Source organism: Panthera pardus, unplaced genomic scaffold, assembly GCF_024362965.1.
Source record: "Panthera pardus isolate Hobbes unplaced genomic scaffold, ASM2436296v1 HiC_scaffold_1, whole genome shotgun sequence".
NCBI lineage: Eukaryota > Metazoa > Chordata > Mammalia > Carnivora > Felidae > Panthera > Panthera pardus.
In genome coordinates this window covers 17,792,117-17,800,382 of record NW_026526654.1, presented here as the reverse complement: position 1 = coordinate 17,800,382, position 8,266 = coordinate 17,792,117, and positions in this window count along the sequence as shown.

The window sequence follows — 8,266 nt, the reverse complement described above, 5'->3', positions numbered from 1 at the left end:
ACCTCTGGGAGGCCAGTTAAGAACGGTAACTGCTCTGCTGATCCATGCCTATTGGGTGACTAACTTGGAAAGCTGTATTTCTCTGCACAAATTTCCTGGATCTATCTGTCTACCACTGAAATTCCTAGACAAAAGACACCAATTTATGACTTGACCAGTCATTGTTTTGTATGCATGTGTGAGTGTGTGTGTGTGTGTTCCATAGGGAAGTTGGGTCTAGTTTTGTCAAGCATCTGTTATATTAGTCTCAGTCTACATTCTCCAGGACTAACTTCTAAAAATCTAAGACCCCTTTGAAGTGGCTCCCACTGTCAAATGACTCAACCTTTACTTTCTCTTTCCACAAAGTTCGCACAATTTTTCTACTGCTAATGGTCTTTATAACTTTGTACAATTGGTTTCTCTCCATAGCAAAGCTGTTGGTGTGCCAAAATGTACACTAATAGAGAATGATAGTGTACTGGAAAGATCTTCATGTAGAGAGATGAAAAATTAAAGGAATTTTTATGCATTCATCAGATATTAATTATACAGCTGCTCTGTGTAAGGTGCGTAGTGAATGCATATTTACATTTATATTTTAGAATCATCTAGCTACTGTTTGAGATTGATTGGAATGTCCTTTATTCAAGTGAACATCATGACGGAAACTATGTATAAAAGGATTTCACAGGAGAAATGAATCTGTTGCTTGAATTTGAGAAAAGCGGTCTCAGTTTGGCAGAGACAGAGTAGAAAGAATGTTTTCTAAGAGTGGGGAGGATGGGAAAACATAGTGAAATAAAAGTTAAAAGGGCAAAACAAAGGGTGCCTTTCTGGTATAGAGGGTATGACTAACTGAGATAAGCTAAGATAATATAGGTGATGTCTTGAATGATGGGAGAGGATTAGAGAATGATGTTGGAGAGGCGCTTTTATAGGACACCTTCAAATACCATGTACAGGAAGTTCATTTGACCGTATCGCATTGTTGTGAGATTGAATATAAACTCTTTTCGTTAAGTTCAGATTGATTTTTGAGAGTGCATTGTGTTCCTCTTTGATTTGTCAATCAGATCATCTTAAGTAAGAATTGCAAATGACAATTTAGAGGACAAGAATTGCAAATGACAATTAAAAGACAATATAGAGGATCCTGAAGCAAAGCAATCGAGGTGCTCCCAATGTCTAGCACACCGCCTGGGATATAGCGTTTGCTCAATAACTAAGTAATGTTTAGATGAATGACAGGTCCGGGCTGAACTCACCTCCTGGGCATGAGCATTTGTCACACACACTGAATAATTACTACGCCTTATATTCTGTAATCCCACTCTTAATCAATTCATAGAGACTCAGAAAGTTTTCTAAATAGAAACACTCCATCTGAGCAGTGGTAAACAAGATGTTAAAGTCTGTATAATGGAAAACAAATTATGCATAGGAACTGTGAGCAATGACTTAGAAAGAGAAAAAAATTTCTCACAATTTTTAGCCCACTCCTTCTTTAATTGTTTTGGCATGTGAGAATCAGAGTCACTCAGGCATGCAAATATTAGCATCCCCGAGGACTGCCACTTGTCTGCCCACATCCCTTTTGGGTATACCTTTATGCTGAAGAAAGACTCCAAAAGCACAAAGCAAGCAATGTTAGGTTTGAAATGACTGAACATGGTTTTGAACCTTTTCACTGAAGTGAGGGTCATGGGTTAAAGACTTTGACCAAGACTGCAGTGAACCATAAAATCATCTCCAGAAGCCGGCATATTGTTCATAACTGAGGTTGGATGCCCATCAATGATTACAAGGTGATATTTGACAGTAAAGACTTTTCCGTATCATTTGTTTGGGTTTTAAAGAATGAACATGTATATTATAAATGTTTCCTTCCTTTTGTTATTATTGCCTTCCCATACTTTCCTTTTGTGAGTTTGGAAGAAAAACTTCAGAAAAATGCAGTGAGGAGACTCTGTGAATTTCTACATAGGGTTTAATGGGACAGCTAAGATTTCTTAAATAAAGAATTGTCTCTCACCACCAACATGCCCGTCCTCTGGTTATGGCTGAAAGGGGGCTGCTGGCGATACCACAACCCTAACAATAGTAAAAACAACACTGAAAATAGCTGCTGACACTGTATGCTACATTTGCGGCAGCTGGGGCCAGTAGAGGGCAAACAAAAGAGCCAAGGTCACACTGCTGCTGCTGGTAAGTAACAAAGTCATAATTTGATTCCAGATCTTTGAACTCTAGACCACTACATTGCCTTTATTAAACAGATGTCTAGAGAGTGGCCCACTATTTCTTGGCATATGTATGATACTGCTCATACTGGTGGTTGAGTCATATAATATAAGGACCTAGCCTTCCTCTTAAGAAGCTTGTTGTATCGTCAGGGGCATGAGAAATGTCTAAGCACAAATTATAACCAAAATGAAAGGCTCTCAACAAGACATGAAGAGTTAACAGGAGGAGGAAAGTGGAGGAGAGACATAAAGGAATAGGTAGGCATTTCTTGAGGAGAGAAGACAGCATTTCCATGAATGCTACAGCTCTGCAGCATTTCTGCAGACTCTAATATGATGGGGGTGGGGACTCCACAGAAGAGGTGGGGCTTGAGTGCGACCCTGAAGGAAGGGTGAAATCTGCATAAGTAGTGAGGCCAGAGGAAGACATTGGAGGTGACAGAAATGGTTCATATTGAAGTGGGGAGTCAAGTACCTATGAGGATCCATTATGAAATATTGAGTGGATTGACCTTTCTGGAGAATAAGTTTTCCCCTGGGAAAGTGGTGGAAGCCAAGAGTAGAAATTTGTAATGACCCACAATGAGCATCTGGCAGGAAGAGGGCAGCAGAATGCCCAGGAAGGAGAAGATATACAATTCATCTCACAGGATGACCTGGGGTGGCTCTGCTCACATATTAGTATTTTTGTTGGGATCCTTCCTCAAAAATTCTTATTTTATGATTGAGCACCAAAGCCCAATGAATGCTGAAATAATTATCTGAAAAAACAGGGGATAAAGATTGGGAATTACTTCCACAAACAACAGAGTATTTCCTGAGGCCAAAAAAATGTGAGTTATTTCCTTTATTATTTTTAATACTTTACTAAATGGCCGCTAGACTTTGGAGGGTCAAAAAATAAACTCCATTCTTCAGTCATTCTTCTTATCTTTGAAACTTATCTGATAAGAGCATTTTCAACTTTTGAGTTGTAGGAACAAGCATCCTTAATAAAATTATATGGTGCTTTCTTTGATACTTGATTTCTATCTGTGTTTGTTGTCTTTCTTTTGGCATTACTATTACTGGATGCTTTTAAGAAACAGGTTGCACAGATTTTTTGTTCTTAAGTACATAGAAAACCATTAAATTAAATAAACTTCTCTACATATGTATTATACAAGAACAGGAATAAGTTTATATATATATATATATATATATATATATATATATATATTCTCATTTTAAACTGATTACTCATAAATAGTAAGTCAGTTTTGGGTTTTCAGGAAGTAATAGCAGAAAGGGAAGGTATTCTGTTTCTAATTTTGATTTTTCTTACTTTTCCACTCTATTTCCTGTCTATCAGTGTAAGCATTTAGGAAGCTTTACTTATAAAGTTTCCCTTGGGTTTTATGCTTCATGTTAATCAATTGGTGTAGAACATACAGTGCTCTCTCTTTTCAGGAGCCTGTTATGTGTAGGTTTTGTTCTGCTTTAAAATTTGTTTCCTTTTTATTCTTCATAGGAAGCATATAAGGGCAAAATGAAGTATGTAGAGAGTTAAAGAAATACCTAGTCCTTTAAATCACTGTAGTCAGTCAAGCAAAAAGACCTTAAGACATAGTGTCCAGGATTATGTAAATCTAGCTGAGGGAAAAAGACATATGTGCAAGAAATAGTGCAGTGACAATGCACATTAGAATGCCCAAATTTATTACTATTGTGTAGGGAATGTTATAGGAATTCAGAGAAGATGGACGGCTAATGGGGGACACAAGTCATTCTAGACATCTATTCAGGAGGTAATAGGGCAAACTTTGCATGTGTGAAAAGAGGGAGGAGTGCTTTCAGAGCTAGAGAAGCTTGATTCTGGTGTGCTTAGGGTAAGCTACCGGGGACGGTGAGGAAGTTGGGACATAGTAGACAAAAGTTAGAGTCAGATTATGGACAGATTTGAAGCCTGAGTTGAGACGTATTAAGACAGGGGTGAGTGTTACGAACTAAATATCTAAAGCACATGTTATGATAGAGCACTTATCCATTACCCATCCATCCGTTCATTCATTGAACAAATAATGCTTGGCTCCTAATATTTGTGGACATGCTGTCAAGTGTTGGGTGTACAGGATTTTGAAGGGAAGAGAAGCTGGAGGAAGGAAAACCAAGAGGCTAATGTAGTTGTCTGGATATGAGAAAATGAGGGCAGAGTTGGAGTATGGTGGTGGAACTGAAGAGGAGGGGCTGGGTTTAGGATGCTAGTTGAATTAATATGGAGTTGGTCATTGCAATTAGTTGGCTATAGGGGATAAAGGAAAGGTAGATTTTCAAGCTGGACTGGCTTGGAGAATGCCATTGATGGAAAGAATGGGATTAGGTACATGGGTCAACTTTGGTAGGAAGAGCACAGACATCATTTTACAGTGGTCATTCCCTCCATGCAATTAGAGATACAGGACTAGAGCTCAAATTAGAGCTCAAGGTTGGAAATGTAGGCATTAGAATCGCTAACAGGGTAAAGTTAAAGTTGTTGCATTTAACTTAATGAGACATATTACTTATTTACTGTAGTTGATGATCATAGGGCCGAGAAACACATATGGAGATGGCTACAGCTGGTATGGGGTGCCACCAAAAGGTGAAGAGAAGACTCATAAGGAGCAGGGTAATTGGAGGAAATGGGAAAAGCAAAAAGTTTCAAGGTCAGTATTTTTAACAATAGATTTTCATAGACTTTTATTTAACAACATCATTGGGTACCTATTATGAGCCAGGCACAACTTTAGGTGTTAAGGTTACGTAGCATTGAGTATGAATGTCCCTGACTTCATGGAGGTTATGTATAGATAGGGGGAAATCAAGGGAAGTTGAATATTCTAGTTTCATGTGATACAACACAGACATTTTAAAGAACCGATATGCAATATGTTATGAGGATTCAAAATATGGGCGTAACCCCCATAGTATAAAAGATATTTTTAAATGGAACATTTTTTTCCCCTTTAGGTTTACGATTCAGTAATCCCAATGACAGTAAAATAGAGTCATAAAAAGGAGATAAGGTGGAGTGAGGAATGAGCAGAACTTTAGGATTATGACTGATGTACATCATCGTCATTAGATATAATACAATTTCTTTACAAGTCCATAAAATGCTCAAGTCCTTGAAAAAGGGAGTTGCAGAAGAGGTGGGGCAGGGAGTAGGTACATAAGGCATATTACCTTGGAAATGAAGCTGCTGACCAGATTTTAACTACCAGACATGGCCTTTTCTGAATTGTCAGAACAGAATGTAATTAACAACGGGAAGTGAGCTTCGGGAGATGACAACACGTACGAAAGTTATAATAAAAGATCTCTCCTTTGCAAATATGTAACTTGCTTTTGCAAAGGTAGTGTTGTTTCTCGTGGAAGACATCTTCCCCATAAATATCAGGATCCCATTTGTACTAATTAGACACATGAAGTGCATAATCATACAGTTTGCCCTTTGGTAACTACTGTCATTACTTGTAGGTCTTTCCAAGGATTTTGTAATTCAGTTAAGTAAGAGATACCAGCTGTAGATAAATGCTTGTTTGCTTAGCCAGGAAACACTGGGGATGAGCGAGAAGGTATAACTGTAAGTGGGCTGCAGATTCTTACGTGTGAAGCTAGTGTATAGTTTGTGAATTATGAAATAACATGCTGTAGGACTAATGGTTTTTGAAACACAGAAATAAGAAATCTTTGGCCAGGTGGTATGAAAAAGGAATAAAAATACTTTGAATTTTTAAAAAAGGTCTATGATACTTTAAAGTATCCATTATTCAATGAATATTCATCAAGCCCTAACTCTTCATGAGGCTTGGAGAAGGAGAGAGAAGACTAATCAAGCAAGTCTTTGGGAAGTGCCACGTGATAGAGCAGATCATAAAACACTGTGAGAGTACAGAGTAATAAGGAGATAACCAAGTCTGAAAATTAAATAATTTTCACCATCTTAGTTAATGTGGTGTGTGTTATGTAAGATAAAAGGATTCCTTTAGAGATGCTGGTTCATGGTGGACAAGTGCTTTTATTTTCACCTCCTCAGGCTCTACATAGATGGAGGATTCTCCCAGAGGGAACCTGGATTTAAGAGCAGCTTCCAGCAGTGGACTTTGCCCCGTGGGCTGTGGAAGGCATCAGTGTTTGGTTTGAGGAAAATTTCTCAGGTTCAACAGGAGAATCTCCAGGTGAAGAAGAAAGAGACCAAGTTTTTAGTGTCAGTGTTGAGGTGGGGGCTGGAAGTTTGGGAAGACAAGGTATGGGGCATTTAGAGACCAAAGGTAGCAAAGCTCTTTATAATACTGGTGAGTCATTCATGGCCCTTTTTATGTCATGAGAATTAACACCTGGGTTATAAAGTTAATCGTATTTTATCACTTCAGCATTTTGGAGAACATCATTTGACACAGAACATTAAAAATTCCCTGACATAATGAATACATGACTTTGGGATTCTAGTGAGGTCTAATGAATAAATGTAACACTTAGACACATTCCTAAGAATCTAGTCTAGATACACTTGATAAACCAGATAGACTCACTCTTAATGGGTTTATTCTGCTTGGAGTTAATAATGAGTGTTTAAAATAGTGCCTAATGTGTATTTACTCAATAGTCAAAGAATAGTCTGAATCATGACTCCATGTGCAGCTGGAAACCCAATCTAATAAATCTGTATCTGAAAGCTTTCAAAACTACTATGCACACAAGAATTATGTAATTTTAATTTTTGTTTTCTATCCTTCCAACCCCACCTGATGCTATATGGTAGGATTTTGTTTTTGTTACAGCAAATAGTGTAATTATCCCTTAAAAATTTGCACAAGCTGGGGAAAATTAATAAAAATTATAATCATGCTGGGTACACAGTGAAATATTACAACTCATAGCTTGGGAGTGACTACTTGGAAATAATTAAAAAAATTTTCCTATTCCCTATATCTGCAACTTCTGTTTATTACTTTCAGATTAAGTTTATGGGGAAGATTCTTTTGGATGAAAAATAAGCAATATTTTTCATAATCTGATTCAGGGCCAGTGTATTCAATTTCATAAGTATGTCTTGAGTTGCTTTTGTGGTAAGAGATATGGAAAATTGGATGTTATAGTCATTGCCTTTATGGAACTTGCCACCTTGTGCCCTGAGCAAAACTTAACATGATGAAACTTTTATCTTTTCAGTGCTCTACAACTATTAGCCTCCTCTTGTCCACCATACTGCTTCCTCAGATGTTTGCATGGGGACCTTTTACCCAAGGCATCTCCCATTATATTAATCACCAGGTGGGTAAGTTAGGAATGCTTATAGTTAATACATATGTTTGTGTTTGTGTTTGCATGTATTTTACCTGCAGAAAGGACAATCATTCCTTAGCTTCCCCTACCATCTTTATAACACTGACCAGACTTTTGTTTTTATTTAACACTTTTTAAATGTTTATTTTTGAGAGACAGAGAGAGAGAGAGAGAGAGAGAGAGAGAGAGAGAGACAGAGAGACAGAGAGAGAGGGAGACACAGAATCTGAAGCAGGCTCCAGGCCCTGAGCTGTCAGCACAGAACCCAATGTGGGGCTCGAACCCACGAACCATGAGATCATGACCTGATCGGACTGCAGTTCAGTTAAGCTGCAGTCGGACGCTTAACTGACTGGGCCACCCAGGCGTCCTTCATTTTAGCTATTTTATTGGGCAAGCAGTAGCACCTCATTGTGCTTTTCATTTATCCAACTATTAATGATGTTGAACATCTTCTCATATATTCATTGGCCATTGCCACGTGCTTATTTGCTTCATTGCCATTCTTTGCTCATTTGTTCAAATTCGTTTGTTCATTAAAAAAATTGACTTACTTTCCTTCTTATTACTGGGTTGTAAGAGTCCCTTGATATTATAGATCAATTATTTTTAAAATATGCTTTTTATCTTGTCATATGTTTTAAATATACTTTTGAAAACCTTGGAGCTGCAGAGTTAGCTCATCTAATTTATGAAAAATGCCCTTCGTATTTCGTAATTAGCAAAGCAGGGGC